We start from the raw sequence: 18,726 nt of genomic DNA, 5'->3' as shown, positions 1-18,726 counted from the left end.
ATGTGGTTTGCGCAAGCCCTGTAAACGGATTTGTGATTCATGTATCTGTAGTTCGTAAACTGGAGTACTGTGGGGACTAGAAAGCATTGTGAGTATGTGATCTGGCTGAATTAAATTAAGACCAAAAAGCAGTACCAGAAGCAGGCATTTACAGACCCATTCTGGTGTGTATACATATTCATGAGGCATGGCCCAACATCATTTCGGAGACAAGGATATAAGATTTACGAGAAACTAAATTTCCTTCCCACTCGTGGTCGTTTCAAGTAGACCTGACAGTTCTATTAAAAGGATAGAAAACAGTAAGGAGGGGTTTAGTAGACACCATGTATACATGCACCACATATATGCCGGTTTGAGTCAGTTTACGGGTCCTGTGCACAGATGGCAAAGTGTGCTGTAGGATAAAACCTTCCCATCCTCACAAGATTCTAACAAGGACATACCACGTCAGAAAACGGAAAAATGTACATCACAAAAATTTATGTTGTATATGGATCTGTTTTAGGCAAAATCCACAGCTGATACTCCAGAGAAAGCCTTCTTAAGAGAACGGGTCAAGTGGTATACGTCCCTACATACCAAAAGCAGCAAACAGATAAAGAGACTTCAACAGGCAAATCGACGTTTAAAGAAAAGAAATGCGGGGCTGAAAGGTGTGATTAAGGATTTAACAAGACAGAAGATCCTGCTTGAGGAGAATGTTGCAGTTTTGGAGAGCCTTGGTGCTACAAATCAAGAATTATTGAAAAGACAGGTTGCAAAACGCACAGGAAATCCCCTCCCCACACAGTACTCACCTCAGCTGCGAGCATTTGCATTGACTTTACATTTTTATTCACCTCGGGCCTATAACTATGTACGGAGTGTATTCGACACCTGCCTGCCTCATCCAAAAACACTGAGCAAATGGTACCAATCAGTTGATGGCAGGCCAGGGTTCTCAAAAGAAGCTCTGAATGCATTGAAAATGAAAGCAACAGAGAATAGCAAGTCAGGCTTTCCAACATTATGCAGTCTCATGGTGGATGAAATTTCAATCAGACAGCAGCTCCAATGGGACGGCAAACAATTCCAAGGCTATGTTGACATGGGCACTGGAACAGATGGCGATTGCTTGCCAATGGCTAAGGCAGCATTCGTGATAATGGCAGTGGCTATTAATGGAAGGTGGAAGGTCCCGTTGGGCTATTTTCTTGTTGATGGACTTGGCGGTGAACAAAGGGCTGACCTAGTACAACGCAGTCTTGTCCTTGCCCATGAAGTGGGAGCGACTGTTGTCTCCTTAACTTGTGATGGGGCACCGTCAAACTTCGCAATGTTTAGACAGCTTGGGTGCAACTTCAGTGACCCCAAAAATTTGAAGACAAGTTTCCAGCACCCTGAAACAGGTGAAGTTGTTGTCGTTTTCATGGATCCTTGTCATATGCTGAAGCTCGTGAGAAATGCGCTGTGTGACAAGAAGATCATAATGAGTCCAGACGGGAATGCTATAAAGTGGAATTTCATCGAAAAGCTGCACAGTCTGCAACAGAAAGAGGGACTGCACCTTGCTAACCGTCTCCGCAGCTCACATATCGATTGGCGAAGACAACCAATGAAAGTCAGTTTGGCAGCTCAAGTTCTAAGTATGTCTGTTGCGGATGCCATTGCAGAATGTCGCACACAAGGGATCTATGGATTTGAAGAAAGTCAAGACACAGAACAGTTTCTCCGAATCATTAATAATATTTTTGACGTCTTAAACTCAAGAAGTATGTATCAGAAGCACTGGAAAAAGCCACTGTGTTCAGCTAACATCTCTTCCGTTCAGTCCCTGTTCAACATTGCAGACACTTACCTGTCCAGCCTGAGAGAACATCCAAATGGCATCCCACTATTGAAGACCAATCGGAAGACTGGATTCTTGGGCTTCAAAATTGCAATGAAAAGCCTACTTATTCTCTATGATGAACTGGTTGTGAAGAAAAAGGTCCTGATGTACATACCATCTCATAAGGTGAGCCAAGATCATCTCGAACTTTTCTTTGGTGCTATCAGATCCCATGGACGGTGCAACGACAATCCTAGTGCCCAACAGTTCGCCGCAGCATTCAAGCGACTGATTGTGCAAAACGAAGTCAGAGACATCACCACTGGCAACTGCTTGCCACAGGAGCACATTGCGATACTCCATGTGAGCAGTGCAAGAGCCGCACATTCTGAAGAGGTCTTGAACGGGACAAGCGATCGAAGGCAACTGCTGCCAAGCTGTGAAGAAAACTTGGGTTTTGATGACGACCACGATTACTGTCCTGATCCTGGGCACATTTCAGAATGCGGGGGAATGATAGTAACATACATAGCAGGATTTGTTGTGCGCAAACTTCAGAAGTCCCTGCTGTGTGAAACGTGCATAAATGCACTAACTGCATCCCCTTCTGAAGAGCCAACATATGCTCTTATATATCGAAAGAGCAGAGGAGGGCTGCTCTATCCATCTGAAAGTGTAATCAAAATTGCACAGAAATCAGAACAAGTTGTCCGGATTGCCAGTGCAGAAAATAGACTCACGGCCAAGAACATACTTGCAACAATGACTTCCGAAGTGCTCCACAAATTCCTCGACTGGAGCCTTTTCCCCTTGCTCCGTGATCACATGTTCGATCAAAGTCCTTTAGACAATCATTATGTCCATCTCGTAAAGTGCGTAGCAGAGAAGTACATTGACATAAGGCTGCATCACATTAGCAAGGATACAACACAAAAACTTCACGTAAAAAGAGTGAGGCAGATGTTTACAAAGCTGACTCAGTTTAAAGGTCAGTAAATTAGGACTTTGCAGCTATCTCGAATAAGTGAACATGTTGCTACGTTGCATAGTTGTTGAGATTGTGGAGACAGCTGCCGTGTAACAGTGATCTTGCATGGCTTCGGCCCCAACCCCTTTTGTTTGTTTGTTTTTTTTTTTATCTGTGCTCTGAGACAAATGTATAGTGATTATGTATATAACTTATGTCATGCATCTGCACAAGCCATAAACATGTGATGCGGGAAACATCTCCTTGAGAATTAGAAATAAGCACAGGGACATGGGTTATGGGGAACACGGAAAAATACAAAGGAGCAGCCGAGGCAGACTACTTGCTGGTTTTGAGTCTGTCTCATCTGCTTCTTGGTATTTTTCCATGTTCCCCTTCATCCGTGTCCCTGTGCTTGCTTCTCGAACTCAAGATGTTTCCCTCATCGCATTCGCACCAGCTAACTTGCCTCCTATTTCTCTGCCTCATGAAACAAGAAAACATTAAGTGTCTGATGTATGTACATGCGTATACTATTGTATTGCACCCACATGTGCAATGCCTAGAAAACACTTGCAAAAGGAGCTGTCCTCCCCAGTAAATCGTCCGGAGATGGGACACGACACATTGCATTTGAAAACTCATATGGATGGGGTGAGTATGTGGTACAGTGCATACAGGTGGCCAGTGGTGCTACCTTTTTTTCCATTCCGTATATATATATATATATATTAATCACATGAGACAAAGAAATGGTATCAAGATAAGGAAGGTTATATTCATGGATAACACAAGCAGAAAAACTGATTTTTCTCAGCTACTTGCGCACAGCGACGACATGCAACATAACCACCCGTGCGTTCTGTACTTTCCCGGTTGCATCCAGCAGGTTACTCTCAGTACCGTGGTACAGACAATGAAACCATACTACGTTATGGAGCCAAATGAAACGGCACTGAATAGGTAACGCTAACAAGAACATCGTCGGATTTCATATCCGTTCCGCGCAGCTCGTGATTGCTTTCTCCAGTAAAATTTTCAGCACAATTGTTTCCCTGAAAGTTTGCAACGTGCGGCGACAATGCTACGAACTTTACCGTATCACTTGTGCGTCGGTTTAGTAATCTTAACTGCTAGTATCTCGTATCTATCTCTTATTGCTAACACCTCGCCGGGCGCCAGAAACCACCATCCACGCCGGCAGCTGCCCCAGTTTGTTTGTCCCAGTTGTGGCGAAGGCTCACCGCAGATTGGCTGCCTCCAGTCACCTGATCGATATGACGTCCTCATGACGCGTACTATATGTCGTCACTTCCACTACACTTTTGTGATTCGGAAAGAAACGGTCGTGCTCCCTCCTTAGTTTTCCTTCCTCCAAGGTGTCACCCCTGTGTTGAAAACGGGCACTAATGCCGATGGCGCTAGCACTGTCTGATGTGAAAATGAGAGCGTAAAGTTTCGTTTTCAAACCAGAGTGAAAGCAGCAAAAGCATGTCAATTTCGACACTCGAGGAAATTTATTTGCGCAGCGAATTATCATTTCTTTGGAAACGAGGTCGCGTGAACTAACTTACGATAATGTAAATTGCGAGTTTCATTGTAACAGCGCGTAGTGCTCGTACTCTGACACCTCTAGTCTGGTATCTGTGAACCGCACCAGACCGCTCTAACGGTCACGTAAAAACACTACATCTGTCCAGTGCGCACACCAAGCATTCTAGAAAGCACCCGAATCATTCTGGTGTCGTAGTTTACCACTCTGGTGTTGACGTCAGGAGAAGTCCACAGCATCGAATCACCCTGGTGTCACGCCAGACATGTGCACACTGCAAACACCAAAAGAGTTTAGTGTTAATGCCAAGAACAGCGGGAAACACCAGAATAATTCTGGTGATTTTTTCACTCGGGCAACTCCCATCATTTCTCGAAGAACAAGGAGCACTCAAAACATGAAAAAAAAAACACAAGAAGACACACAAACAGAGGCTCCTCTGTGTGGTGGAGGCTCCTCTGGCAGAGGTGTCTTCTTGTGTTTTTGTCCCTGTTTTGAATGCTCCTTGTTCTCCGAGTCATGTACCAACAAGCCCATCAAGCTACTCTAGTTCCATCATTTCCTTTTTTTATTTTTATTATTATGATTTTATTGCTTTTTGGGAAGAGGGCTTGTGATTCGACGACCCGCAGCATGTTCTTCCCGGCCTGTATAATATGAAGATCGCTGTCTGTGCTCTTCGCTGGATTGCTGATTTTGTTAATGGTCGGTCCGTTTTCATGAGAACAGCAGAAGGCGATACGAGCTTCTATACCTTACTAATCGGTGTGCTAGAGGAGAGATATGTTTAATGCTGATAAAAAGAAAGAAGGGAAAGGTTAGCCATGATGTAGGTTCCAATTTCATATTTCCAAAAGCAAAACAAAAAGGAAGGTGAAGCAGTAAAGACACAGAAAGTTAGGAAGAAATACAGAAAAAGACGTGCGCACAGGGTTGTAGATGGTATCAGAGACCAAGAGTATAGCTTCCCGTAGGAATCGTTTCAGTGCAGAGGAGACCACAGCGTGCTCACTATGGCCAAGTAGCACCGCCAGGGAAAGCTCTAAGTAGCCTAGATGAGCAGACGGCATCGGTGACTGGGCCAGTGACCTTCGTATCGCTGGCAGGCAAGGAGTACGTGCTGCACGTTGCTATGTGTGTTGCGTGTGTGCTAGAGGGAAGCCTACGGTGTCCTTTATTATTCAATATCGTCATGGTTGCACTGCACCTGGTCTCTTTCGCCAAGGGATACGTTTCTGTTTTTACGCGGTTGCATCTGTATATGGCCATCGCGAAGCCAGTGACCTGCTTTATAGCGTCGCCTTCAGGCTACGCTCGACAACGTGCTGTACTTCCTTCTTGAACGAGGCACGTACCTATCGTCAGAAAATACTGTGATGTTACCTTTTATGCGTCACTATGTTAAGAGATTTCAACTACATATTATTCATCATCTGGTACCCCGTGTACCACATAACCGATTTCTTGGCATTATTCTCAACTGGAGTTTATCGTGGTATCGGAGGTACGTTATGTAAGACGAAGGGCTGGGAGTCGTCTTAACGTGCTCTGTTGCCAATGAGGTTCGCGTTGGGGCACACCTCCGCAGCCAATGCTCAGCGGTCACCAATCTCTAGCATGAACCTGATGGTAGCTGATTACAGTCCCTGCTTCGCAAGCTCCTTTCTACCACAGAGAAGGTCCTGGTGTCCATTCTAGCCAATAGCGTAAAATTGTCTTGGCCCTCCTCGAGCGACGTCATCTGTGTTTTCCATGGCAGAAGCACTGGAACCACCTATGCCAGTTTTCAGGATGTAAGAAACTTTCCGCCAGTATATGCGATGGGCAACGCGCACACATCGTCATACTCAGCTTCCAGTCATTACGAGACGTCACCACACTCCAGCACTATTGCTATCCAGACACGTCGTCGTCATATTCAGAAGCACAAGCTACATGCATTCCCAGATATCCCAACATGCTCTCTGCAGTCTGCTCATGTAACCGCCTATCTGTCTGAAGTAACGGGAAACAAAGATCCCTAGTTCTGTCTTGAGTTATTAAACAGCGCCGGATGCAAAATACTGATTTTCACGCATGAATGTAGGTCATCAAACTTTCTCCCCTCGTGTGTTTGTTATCCCAGAGTGGAATATCGGAAAACGGTACGGCTGTCCCACCTCACCTCGGCTTCGGCCGCCGAACTTTATGGGGTCCTCTTGGCACTAAGTTTTATCCTCTCCCGATCTTCAGTTGTTCACTGCGTCATCTATACCCAGTAAACCACAAACGTCTATTAGACATATACCAGAAAGATCCAAAGATATAAGACATTTGGGATGTCTAGTTGACATCCGGATATGTCCAGCTAACGTGGAATGGATGTACTATGGATCGTCGGAAGCTCATCCATAACTGTATAAATGGATCTCCTCAGGAAGTAACAGCTGGACATTTGTCACGTCCAGTGGACGTGTTTGTGAGGCACTGCGACGTCTAATATACGTCCAATCGATGTTCCTACCGGATTAACATATGATAATGTAGACTTGAACGCGAACGTATCTGACACAGGTGTGTCTGGTTGGGTGAAAACTATGGTAGAAACGAAAATCTCCAACCAAGGTACAGGACGAGGATACCCGACGTTTCGGAGCCAGTTCGGCTCCTTCGTCAGGGGTGACTGTAGTGGCCGTTGGCAGCAGCGTTCCTGCCGTGGTTCGAATTGCGTGATTCGTCGGATTGTTTTTCAGTCACGTGACGGAGGCCGCTGACGTATACGTTGGGTAACGCTCCAACAGATAGGTTAAGGTTTCCAGGTGTGGATTGTATATGCCAGGACTCTACAAACACTCTTTTGATCTGATTACCCTCAAGGTCGATGATGCAGGCGTTTTGAAAGTCGATAGGAAAGTCGTCGGAACGTTGTTTCAACTATCAATTCAATAGTAATTTTTACGTATAGCGCCAGAAGAAAGCGAATCTATCTTGTGAGAGCGTGAGAAGTTGGAGAACAATTAAAAGCAAGTTTTTCCATTTGTTCGCGTCCTGCTCTCTGCAAAGTATCTACGTAGCACTCTTCCACCATCACAGGAAACCCGTCAGTTTGACAGCTCCACTCAGTAGGTAACCTCATCATAGACAATAGCCTGAATTACAAACACAATATTTGTCAGGAAGTTAGGAAGGAAAAATGTTAGCGGGGAGTTTGACTCATTGCAGACGTACATATTAATTGGAGAAACACATCCTCGTCGCCGTTACAAACGTTTTCGGCCTCCACTACACTGAACACTCATCCCGCAACTATTGGTATTGTAGTATATGTTCCATCCAGTACGCCAATAGAAACTTGAAAATGCCCAAGCTTTGTCGGGTGGGGTACGGCCACGGTTACGGCATTTGCGTTGTTTATGCAGACAAAATAGCTGAAAAAGTATATTTGCAATCCGGTCTATACATTGTCGTATGTTAATCCGGTAGGAACATCGGTAGGACGTATATTAGACGTCACAATGCCTCACAAGCACGTCCATTGGATGTGACAAATGTCCAGCTGTTACATCCAGAGGACATCCATTTATACAGTTGTGGATGAGCTTCCAACGATCCATAGTACATCCATTCCACGTTAGCTGGACATATCCGGATGTCTACTAGACATCCAGAATATACCGGTGTACCACCCTTTGGATGTCCATTAGACGTTTCTGGTTTACTTGGTAGTGACTAAAGGTGCGCGTTACAGACACGGACTTCCATGTTCACCACAGGATACCTGGTATCAGCAGTACAAGATGTGTTGCACACATACCATGCTGCAGTTTTAAATGGCCATGACACCCAATCGCAGACACTGTGGCAGCACCCAACTGCAGGCAAGGATCGCTTAGGCTGAAGGCAGAAGTAGGCTTTAGACCACCAGCCTCCTTTTCGCGACAAATGACGTGTGTCCTACGTAGATTACAGTCAGAGCCGTCCCTATAGGCGAGTTTGCGCCCAGGGCAGGTTAAACGTGCCTCCCGCCCCCCCCCCTCACTGTCATCAGGAGCTCTCTAAACAAAGAAAAGAAAACGCTCACTTGTACTGCCGAGATTGTAAAGTCACATTCCCTTAGTTCCTTCTTCACACTGTCCAAGCAACCTACCAGGGCCTGCCGTTTGCCGCCGCCTCCAAGGGGGGGGAGCACGGGGCGGCTGCCCCTCTTCCCCCTCCGCTATCGGAACGGCTCTGCCACAGCGCATGTCTGACGCATGCAGAACACATCTTCATCCGGTGTCGAGAAACGTTTACGCTCGAATGATAAGACGACCCTGTCTCCTGTGAACTCCCAAGCCTTCGACATTGTGAAACTGTTGGCTCTTCAGTCGCCGAGCAAGGCGCCGAGGGCACAGAAACATTTTCTGCGTAAAACTGGGATAATAGACATTCGATGATTTACTAGGTGTGTGTTCCCTCAGCAATTCCTCCTCTTGTTTGACATTTTGCACTGACTCGTTAGAAACGTTTGAACTACATGCTGCACTCCACCACTTCACTTGTTTGTATTCACCGTGTGCAGGAGTCCTGGAGTAGTCAGTTCGATTTTGCGGATATTCACATATCTTTTTTCTTAGATCACGATCACCATCATCATTTCCATCGTCCCAGAGCACGTGGCCTCCTAACTTGGAAATTAGCACTATCAACGGTGTGCTCCGATCGGCGCGGTTCCGACTCCTTCGCTGATCCCGGATTTTTTAATGCACGTGCTCGTTTTCAGATTCGTAAAAACAGAATGGCTTTGAACGATTATTGGCTCCCTTTCTGCAATATCTTTATCACCCGAAATTCTCTCATGAAAGACTGAATCAATTAAGTTCAGGCTTCCTGTGGGTGCATATTCCCTTCCACGGGACTCACACCCTGCACTGTATTTTAACTGCAAGAACTTCATGGTTGCAGTTTTCATCGCTCGCTGTAAAGAAAAGCTATATATATATATAAACAGGATGTCCACGCTAAGTGTGAACAGATTTTTTAAACATATATCAATCACTTTTTCCGAGATGAACTCAATTGCAATAAGCATATGCTGAAGGGCACTCCCTAGGGGGGCATTAACAGGCTCCTAAGGCAATATCTTAATTAACTTTCAATAATTAACTTTTTAATTATAAAAGCTACGAAGTTGCTCCAATGAGAACATCTGAGCTCTTCGGTCACCAGATACCAAAACCGTTTTCAGAACAAAAATCCGTTCAGTAGATCGTCCGCAAAAAATTCGTGAAGGAACGCCATTTTTTTCTTTATTTGGTTTATCGCGCATCTTCAAAGAAGCGGCTTTCCTTTACCCCCAGTGTGAGAGAGTGAAAGAGCACAGTGCCGCGTCATGCGTCGAAGATTAGCTTTAACTTGCGGAAGCAAAACAAAAACACAAATCTATCGGTGACTCTATCGCGACTGCCATTATCTTGGGCTGCATTTTCTGTTTCCTTTTAATCTTTTTCCAGGAGGCAAGAGGCGACAGTGTGCTCTTTCATCCTCTCGTATTGGGGGCGAAGGAAAGACGCGTCTCTAGAGATGCGCAATGAATAGCAAATAATGAATATATATATATATATATAATATATATAATATACAAATAATAAATAGCAAATAAATGCTGCACACACTAATTAAAGAGGCGTCTACTTTTGGCAGCACACCCCACTTGGGGAGGGGTGAACTTTCCGCCATGATGCAAGACCAATGCAGATCGCGCGATAGTAAACGAGCTTTCGTCTTTCACCATATGAGATGCAGGTTCCCTTTTCTGGCGTGTCCTAAATGCCTCCGAAAAATAACGTGCGCTTGCGCCTTTCTTTTTACATCTATCAGATGTCCCAGGGATATAGAAAGTAAGACAGTTTTCGAAGTCCCATTGTGGACGTACGGGTAACGTCGCACAGACGTTACGGACATATGCGACATGTGCGACCCTTGTGGCACGTACCTGGGATATTTCTGGTTTACTGGGGAGTGCACGATCAGTTTGTAAACATATGCTCAACGTGCAGCCATAGAGCATTAGCTATTTTTCTTTTGTATATGTACTTGCTGGCTTGCACTGCGGCCTTCTCATGTGGCGTCGTCACCGTAGAACATTGACGTCAGTAGTAAGTACTGGACTCTCATAGTGCACAACACTCAACTTTCCTGAACACGATTTAATTAGCAATTAGAGCTAATTGCGCCCCTACATTAGTCAGCACCCTCCAGGAAGCCACCACACTAATTGGGGAGCATCTAACTTGTGTCCAGACCAGCTGAGCGTTGTGCACTACGAGAGTTCATAAAAAAGAAAAAAATAGGTAGAAAATAAAATAGATATATAGAAATAGAGTGGAGAGAAACAATTTATTCGAAAACGGACGATGCCGCGGTGAAGGAAACGCTCCGCAACACCAGAGTGACCAGCGCCCGCCATGTTTGTAGTTTGCACCTAGCAGTTGCAGAGATTGACGACAGGTGGCCACCTTGTTGCAAGGCATCACACCAAAGGGCGCCACCATCGCAGCTCTATACGAGAAAGACAGAACAAGACACTAGCGGCAGGTAAAAATGGCAACACTGCTGAACAAGTCTAGGCATGCGAGAGAAAAGGTCTAACCGCTACTGCTAAACAGCACGGAGAAAACTGTACACATCGGGGAAAAGGCTTAGAGGGGGGGAGATCGGTTAGGCCTAACCACAGCATCACAACACTATGCAGCTAACACAAGGCGGGAACCGCTAAACATGCGTCAACACGAACAAAAGGCTTGCTCACCGCTAAACAAGTCTAAAGATGCGAGAAAAGGCTTAACACGAGTGCGGTCAACCATTGGCAAATCACTCGTTGGTCACCGCTAAACACGGGGGCATGGCAAACATGCGAGAAAAGGAGTGCGGTAAAACAACGCGGCAAATCACTCACCTTTTGCCCCGCGGTAACGGGTGCGACTGCTCCATCTGAGAGGCAGGCAGAAACTGAGCGGGCGCGAGGACTGCAGAGCAAGCGAGCACCTGACTGGGACGCCGCGCCGCGGCAGCTATGCATGCGCGCGCTCCTAGCGCCCTCTGCGCCGCCCGACCGAGGGCTGTTTCGGTTTCGGCTCTCTGCTCCTCCCGCTGCGCGCGCGCTCCTAGCGGCGCCGGGTGGCTTCTTCGTTTCAGTTTCACTCTCAGTTCTTTGCGCGTCTTTATCTGTATAACGGCAGCGCGCACCGCGCTCGCGTCATCAATAGGTGAAGATGTTCAGCTACCACTTGTTATAAAATTCTTCCCGCATCCACGCTTCTTGGGAAGAAGTGGAGGAGGAATGTTTCAGCAGCGAAAGTCACCGCAACGAGCTCGTCATCACTGCTTTTCACTACGTGATACACATGGTAGGGTCTGGCAATATAGAAGAGATCTCGCCGGGGCCGCTGCAGGCGATGGTGCGTCGGATCTACGCCCGTTACAAGAACGTCTGCATGACGGTTCCGGACGGCCCCTGGGACTGATGAGCGAATTTGTGAGTCTGGCTAACGCAGAATTCAACTACATCGCTGCAGACATCGTAGACCTTCTCGCTCGTGCCATTGCTCATATTAAGCAAGCCCTGCAGAAGCAGCGACATTTGCGAGCAGTCTGCATCGCAAACTTTGGCACCGACTTATTGAAATACCGCTTGGTTATCGACATGCAATGCATTAAACAGTCCGAATAACTTTGACGAGACTCTGTGTTTTCTTTCACTGAAATATCTGTATTGAATACATACAAAGGAGTTGGTCGATAGATGCCTGCACCCTCCCTGACTTGTCTGATCTCACGAATGGAGCATTACGAGATGATCAGACGTGCCAGAAAAGGCACAGGGAATCTTCATCGCAGCGTCGTCATTGCGGTGGTCAATGCACCAGCACGATGACGGAATGGTCATTCTTTTCATACACCCATTCCACTACCACACTGCCACCGCTACCATACTGCCACAACGACCCGTGTCTCTCCTGTCTGCGAGAGAGAGAGAGAGAGAGAGAAGCATGTCTAAACTAGAACTTTTATTCACGATTATATGCGCTTGCAGCTCTTTGTTCCACGGTCACTCGATGCATGACGTCGACGGTCTCGGGCTCTCTTCCGGGTTTTCCGTTGCTGCACAAAAAGGGAGTACTATCGTAATGCGATACGCGTCAAAACACCAGCAAAGCTGACCATGTTCGCAGCTTCCATAAGGGAAGGAGTGTACGGCATCCACGTGATAGCGTTTGTCGTCGTAGGGGACCAAGCTCTTCTTGAGTCTCGAAATGGTGTACGTTGTTTGCTTTATACTCTGGATGGTGCACTGCTTCTGAGAGAGTGTCTTTTCATTGAACAGAGAATCTCGGTACACTTCGTGCAATAAGTGTTTTCTCACCAGGTCCTTCTTAACTCCTTTCGCTCTCGCGATCTGTTTGTGTGCCACAGCCAAGAGAATGCTGCACATTTTCGCTCGGATGGCTACGACTTCCTGTATAACACCACCTCCCGTCTCGTCTTTGAAGTACCCCATCTGATTCGCGTGCTCGTCATTGAAAAGCGGGTGGTCCGGCGGATAGGAAGACAGATCTAACTCATTCTCAATCTTCATCAGCTGTTCTTCCAGACTTGCACACGTAAACAGAAAAAATATGCTGTCTGTATCGCTATAGATAAATTGCACTGGACACGTGAAGCGAGAAAAGAACGACTCGTGGATGAAGCTGTACATTCGGATTTTGGATATTTCTAGAATGGCAAAGCCCACATAAAGGGGGTGCGTGCATTTGATGTGGTGCTGTTTCATCTCGTACAAGATGCACTTGTAACTCAGAGTGAGAAAATGCTGACTGTCGATGGAGCTAGCCTTTCGTAGTGCACTTTCTATGTCGTAGGCTATAGCATACCTTTTCACGCATCTCACATTTTGTATTGACTTACCGAACGTGCTGTTCGACATGGTTTTGTACAGAAGTCTCTTGAATTTTGTGGCCGCGGCATTCCTCAACGCGACGTTTCTCTGCACGAAGGTTCGCAAAAAGTTGCCTTGGCGGAACGAGAGTATACTGTGAAGACGTTTTATTTTCATGCCCAACCTCACGTACAGAGCGAGCAATGCATAATGAACGACGTAGCGTTCTTTGTCGTAGCACGTCAGCAAGAGTTTCTTTGTGGGAGGGGCGTTCAGCACCAACGCATCTTTCAGGTGTCGCTGGTAGGGAGAGAGTTCGTTCTCGTCCATGCAACTGTGTTCGGGTGCCAGGAGAAAATCCCTGGTGAGCGCGTGCAGTTCTTCGGGATACAACAAGTCTACCACATACATGTAACCCATGTCCGAATCGTGAGAAATGTTGAGAAAATCGATCTCGCTCCACCTCGAAGGATTGACCCACTCAAAACCACCTGTCGGGAGATGGAAAGTCATTGCGTACGGGTACAAACTATTCACGTCGAGGTACTGATAAAAGTCTTTTCTTGCTGGGGATCGTAATCGTCGCACCCCTCGTGATTAGCCCGACAGTATCTGTGGAAGCTGTTACAAATGCCTCCCCCGATTCCCTTCTCGATAGTTTCGTACATCTCACGATCGCTCATGAGCTCGAGTTTGATATTGGTGAGCTTCAGAGCGCTGCTCCACGCGTAACTGGCGAGGGACACGGTGCGTAGGATATCCATCCCATTCGTCTCTAGCAAAATCTTTCTGAAATGCAGTACGACGTCGCAGAGCTGACAAGCGTCGAGCGTGACGTAGAGACGCGTGTAACCGCCGAGGTTCTTACATTCGGACAATTCCAAAATATCGAGGGCGTACTGATGGTCCTTGTCCGTGATGTATTGGTCGTTCAGGTCACTTTTGAAAGCTTCCTTTGGCGGTAGTGTGCGCAAATTGTACGCTTCGAAACTGTCGACGAAGGTGTACAGGTAAATGCCCTTCCTGAGGAGGCGCCGGAAACGGTCACCATACATTTGATGGGTACAATGAAACGCGCTCTCGCCACCGCTGGCGAGGAGGGTTTCCACCAGGTTCGACAAGGACAGGTTAAAAAACTGTGTGGTATCGCGGAAATGGAGATCCCCATTGTTGAACCCTCTTAACTTTTCCGTACTCGAAGCTAAGATCCACAGCTCACGCAGATTTAGAACATGCATGTGGCGGAGAAGGGAGCTCAAATCGTATTGCAGGTTGTGCACGCATATGACGAGTCCTTTGGTATTACGAGACGTAAGGTTACACGTATCACACAGCGTAGCGACAAAATTCGAAGAACCGGGCTCTACGAAGCGGGTGTGGTCGTGATGCGATACCTTCCGCGCATGTTGGTTAAATTCGATTCGACAAAATTTGCAGTGCGTACCGCTCGCGTGCTGAAAGTGGTCTTGCATACTCATGACCAACGGCACGGGACAACGGTTCAACCTATCGATTTGATCGCTAAATCGCTTGAGCGAGAGCAAGCATTTATCTGCTGCGTTGGGTCCCAAATAGCCATCTTGGCCTAGTATTTTTCCGTCCCAACATCTCACTACAACGGTGCAGTACGAGCTCATCCTGTGCACACTCACGGCGTCCTTCACGAGCGCGCCCTTTTCCAAAACGCTCTCCGTGCCCAACACCGTGAAATAGGGGTAGGGATGCATGTACTGTATCTTGTTGAAGGAGACACACTCCCCCGCTTTTGGCATTTCGAGAATCACAATCATCAGAATCGCGACACAGACGTTCGTGTTGCTGCAATGCCTCTCTCGTCCCGTAACCGGACATGCATTTCTCGCAATAAAAGTAGTCACTTCGTCCCATGAAAGTGCTAAATTTTCTGATTCCATAGAAATGCTGCCTAACCTCGAGCAAGTGGACCTCGAGTAAGTCCACACATTGGACGTCGTTTGAGGTGAAACCAGACCGTTCTCTCGCATTGTTTTCTACGCATTGCAAGGACTCTGCGATGGCAGCATTTATCGCGCCTTCGATTTCTTGGCGGTTATGAACCACTCTCAAGTGAGGCGCGCTTCTCGTAATTCAACGATTCTACGACCCTGGACAGGCCCATCTTCGTTTAAAAAATTCTGGGCGTGCATCTGGTGATTTATCTCTAACCCTACCACACAGAGGCATGAAATCTGCATATGACTGATCCCCTTCCCAGATGAGCAATTCGTCTGCATTGTCGTGCCCATCTAGGAGTTCGTCGTCGTCGTCCGTTTCAGGTATTACGAAGGGCGGACTACTGACTCTGTCGTCGTCGTCGTGATCTGAAAGGACGACTGAACTGTTACCGAGATTCTCTATTCTAGCTTCGTGCTCTCTTTTTTAAGCCACGAGCATAGCATCGATGGGGTCGAACTGACATACGAGACAGCGTGGCACTGCAGTCAAACAAAATCAGTACGAGATTTCGCCTCACGAAACAATGCTCACTTTTCCTTCAGTTGAGGAACGCTTGAGATTGATATTGATATTGATGAGAGAGGATGGGATGAGTCCCTGTATGTGTGTTCAGTGTCATGCGGAGACAGCGGCTATTGGTTCCCGAAAAACAACACCATACATAGAATACACTTTCACAGCAGAGACGGTCAACTTACATTTTGGCCCACAAAACTACTCACGTCGTGGATGGATGCCCCTCGTGGGCTTTCGACCAACCGTCGTAGAACCAGCGCACCTTTTATAGTCGCTACACCGCTCTCCTTCTCCTCACATTGCGACGGTGTCGTCTGTACTTTGACCACCCCGCCTTCTGTCTTTCGCACCTTCTTTCTTTGCAATGTCGCATATGACAATGATATCATCGACGTTGAATAAAACATTACACTAATGTCTAACTAACACTCTGGGATGGCTTGTATATGACGACGAGAAGACCCAGTGTGGGATTCGAACGCAGGAACCTCCTACACTGGATGCGACACACTAACCACCAGTCTAGTTCGAACTGTGTGACTTTTTTCGTATTGCAGGGTTCGTGTCTACACACGTCACAACATGTTCAAACACATCCAAACATGTTCAAACATGTTCAATGACGTTATAGAGAGGGAGAGAGAGGAACTAGTGTGTTCAGGGGCGACTTCGACAGTTCGCCGCCTGTGTCTGAACACGACCAAACATGTTCAAGCACGTCTTAACATGTCCAAACACGTTTAATGACGTCATAGAGAGTGAAAGGAAAAGCTTTACTATAAATATCGAAGCGAACGTTTGATCGTCATTCTAGTGTCATCATGATCAGCTCGGTAGATCCTCGTAAGTAATACCCATGACGTCATCATCGAGATGTTTGAAGAGTTTCGTTTCCAGTTTACAACACTTTTGCTGCGCGTGAAGTCGGTTTTTTCCCACCGCACATATTTCGGGAGATTGGCAGCGCCCGCTTCTTCTGCACCAACTACGGTGGATTGTGGTCCAAAGGTACGCCTCCTCGTTATTTTTAATACGTTCTGTAATCGTTCACATTATTTTCAGAGCAAAAGCATAGGACGGACCGATTGATACGCCCGTTTCTCAGCTGTCAGACGGTACCGTTCGACGTACGTTGCGAAGGACTTCGACTATTGAAGGAAGATGGAGAAGATGGACCATCAGTGTCACTCTGTGACTGAAGAAGATTGTACGTGTATTTGAGATAAAAAAACACGTGTTTCTCACGTTCCTTTCGTGCAGATTATGAATGGCTACTGACGGGAGATCTACCACTGGTCCTAACCTTCAAGCCTCCTCCGAAGACCCTCTTTTTGCGGATCGGCGATCAGCTGACCACCTGTCGTTGCAGTGGACTCTAGTCGAGAAACCCTAGCCATTGGTTAGACTCGAGCCTTCGTCGGTATTTGGGCTGTCTTCCCTCCTACGAAACCAAAGCTGGAACTTAATTCATGTGTAACCTCTCACGAGAAATAAAAAAAGGTTGTGTATATACTCTCATTCGTCTCAGTCATGACGCCCGAGCAGAGGTTTGCAACCTTTTTGCAAACGCGTATGTATCGGGACTTACTGCGATTACGCGATTATATTCACGGCGATGGCTGCAAGGGTGACTTTCGCTCGATTCTCAAGACGATACCCTTACATCTGTTCACCGTCAGTGGGAAGATTGCAAAGAAAATGAAGCGTTTCGTAGATTACAAGCTCGAGCTGTTGGAAAAGTATAGACGGGGAGAGACAGTCGACCCATGTCTCATCAACGCGGGTTTCAACCGACCTGTCGTCCGTCGCTACTGGCTTCTCTCACACATCCCTCGACGTCACGGTGACCGGCGACGACGAGCGTCGGGTCAGCACGTTGGAAGATCGTCTCGCAAGCGTCTTGTGTATGTAATAAATAGACTATTTTACAAAACAAGTTCGCTCACGAGGAGACATTTTATTGTTTCGTCATTCTCTTCGAGGTTACAGGAAAACATGGATACACAATTTTTCAAGCTGTAGCGTTTCGACATGCGTGTGGCTACGTAGATACAAAAAAGCCCGCAGTAAGGCGAAAAAGGTGATTGAATACGCTTCTCGTTATACTCGTCCACTACAGGTAAAGTCCTTCCAAGGTTTGCTTCAATGGGGGGAAGTCCGTAGCTGTCGAAAAAACACGGCAGACCCGTCGTCGTTTTTCAGGTAGAGCACCCAGTGCTGCCCGCTCTTTCTTCGCTCTTCCGTATTGATGGTTAAATAGCCGGGCTTGCGTAAAACGAAGGCTTCGTCGGAAGCGCAAATGCCTCTCAGCATGGAGGAAGCGAGGGGGTTCAGGGACACGAGTTCCAAGATGTCGCTCTCGTACATCTTTTCTATGGGAAGGTGACCATACGGTTCTTGTCGACGCACATGAGCTTGGGACACTCGGAAATCAAGAGGACGGTGACCGCATCTGGAAGGGCTTTAGCGAAGCGTAATTGCAGGCGAACTTTTCGTTTTCGCCACTCGTTCAAATGCGAAGGAAAAGAACACTTGCCCACGTCCAAGTTGAAGTAGAGAAGGAACCCGTTCATTTTAAATCGCTCGTAGCTATACTTGAAATGTTTTTCACCCAGTTCTTGCAAGCAGTTAAAGTAGGGAATTTTGACAAGGTCGTTCTTAAAGTCGTACTCGGCTCGCACTTGCTGGCCGTCCATGGAGAGCATCGAATGAGACAGGTCGTAATGGCGGAATTTGTAGGGGTTCGATTGGATGTCGCCGAGAAAGTCGGACGTGGCGAGCAGGGCGACGCATAATTTGGAAGGTACCCCTTTGGGTAAACGTTTTCAAAGTGAGCGTCCAAGCTCCCGGCACTCAAGCTCCGCACCTTGATTTCCAATCCGCGTAACACGTAGATGGCCGGCGTGGTCTGAAGCCGCCGCTCGTATTCCAAAAACAGGGAAGGTGCCAGCGTCACCTTTTTCAAGTGTAACATCATTTCTTTAATGTCCACCTCGTAATCGTACGTT

General features: G+C 46.9%; 2 long non-coding RNA genes across 2 annotated transcripts; one reads left to right on the top strand and one right to left on the bottom strand.

The window, feature by feature from the left end:
• Nucleotides 1-239: 239 nt before the first annotated feature.
• Nucleotides 240-4,153, bottom strand: LOC135378498 (uncharacterized). The gene is made up of 6 exons (XR_010418421.1): nucleotides 3,878-4,153; nucleotides 2,342-2,480; nucleotides 1,989-2,250; nucleotides 1,841-1,911; nucleotides 1,550-1,674; nucleotides 240-1,450 (listed from the first exon to the last, which is right to left on the bottom strand). It is a non-coding gene; the product is annotated as an uncharacterized LOC135378498 (long non-coding RNA).
• A 12,655-nt stretch (nucleotides 4,154-16,808) lies between these two features.
• On the top strand, nucleotides 16,809-17,228 carry LOC135366990 (uncharacterized). The gene is made up of 2 exons (XR_010414332.1): nucleotides 16,809-16,925; nucleotides 16,979-17,228. It is a non-coding gene; the product is annotated as an uncharacterized LOC135366990 (long non-coding RNA).
• The last annotated feature ends 1,498 nt before the right edge of the window (nucleotides 17,229-18,726 follow it).

This window comes from Ornithodoros turicata, chromosome 1, assembly GCF_037126465.1.
Source record: "Ornithodoros turicata isolate Travis chromosome 1, ASM3712646v1, whole genome shotgun sequence".
Classification (NCBI taxonomy): domain Eukaryota; kingdom Metazoa; phylum Arthropoda; class Arachnida; order Ixodida; family Argasidae; genus Ornithodoros; species Ornithodoros turicata.
The sequence above is the reverse complement of the archived record's forward strand: the minus strand, read 5'-3'. Positions and strand labels throughout refer to the sequence as shown.